This window comes from Orycteropus afer, unplaced genomic scaffold (assembly GCF_000298275.1).
Source record: "Orycteropus afer afer isolate SDZICR_OR568_19922 unplaced genomic scaffold, OryAfe1.0 scaffold00295, whole genome shotgun sequence".
NCBI classification, from domain to species: domain Eukaryota; kingdom Metazoa; phylum Chordata; class Mammalia; order Tubulidentata; family Orycteropodidae; genus Orycteropus; species Orycteropus afer.
This window is the reverse complement of record NW_006921882.1, coordinates 3,716,061-3,717,089: the sequence shown is the minus strand read 5'-3', so window position 1 is coordinate 3,717,089 and position 1,029 is coordinate 3,716,061.

The following is a 1,029-nucleotide window of genomic DNA, read 5'->3' as shown; positions in this document are numbered from 1 at the left end:
GCCTTAGGCACTACACTACCAGAGCTCCCCCTAGAGCGATCGTATCCTTTACGTCCACATATAACACTCCTGGAAAAATGTGTGCATAATTAAACCTTGTCCTGCTTAGTGTGTGTGAAAACAGCTGACACTCTGTCCTTTGCACACTCCCCAGCAATCCTGTTGACACTATGAACTTGCTTAGCAAAGCCTTTCTTTAAAGATTATAAAAGATAAACTATCACCGAGTCTCTGCTAGTCTGTACAGGCTGCATCCAGACTGGTGACAGCTGAGTTGTGGATCATAATGAATGATAGATAACACTGCGAAGAGTGGGAATTCCAGGACACTAGACTGTGCTCATGCAGAACCTGTACATGGACCAAGAGGCCATCGTTTGAACAGAACAGGCAAATGCTGCCTGGTTTAAAATCAGGAAAGGTGTGCATCAGGATTGTATCCTTTCACCATACTTAATCAATCTGTATGTTGAGCAGACAATCCAAGAAGCTGGGTTATGTGAAAAAGAACATGGCATCAGTATTGGAGAAAGACCCATTAACAACCTGTGATATGCAGATGACACAACCTTGCTGGCTGAAAGGGAAGAGGACTTGAAGCACTTACTGATGAAGATCAAAGACTGCAGCCTTCAGTATGGATTACACCTCAACATCAAGAAAACAAAAATCCTCACAACTGGACCAATAAGCAACATTATGATAAATAAAAAAAAAGATTGAAGTTGTCAAGGATTTCATTTTACGTGGATCCATAATCAACACCAACGGAAGCAGCAGTCAAGAAGAAATCAAACAATTTGCTATATTGGGCAAATCTGTTGCAAAAGACCTTTTTAAAATGTTAAAAACCAAAGCTGTCATTCTGAGGGCTAAGGTGCACCTGATCTAAGCCGTGATATTTTCAATTGCCTTGTAAGAATGCAAAAGCTGGATAGTGAATGAAGAATGCCAAAAGAGAATCGATACCTTTGAATTATGCTGTTAGAAAAGAATATTGAGAAAACCACGAGCTACAGAGGAATGAGT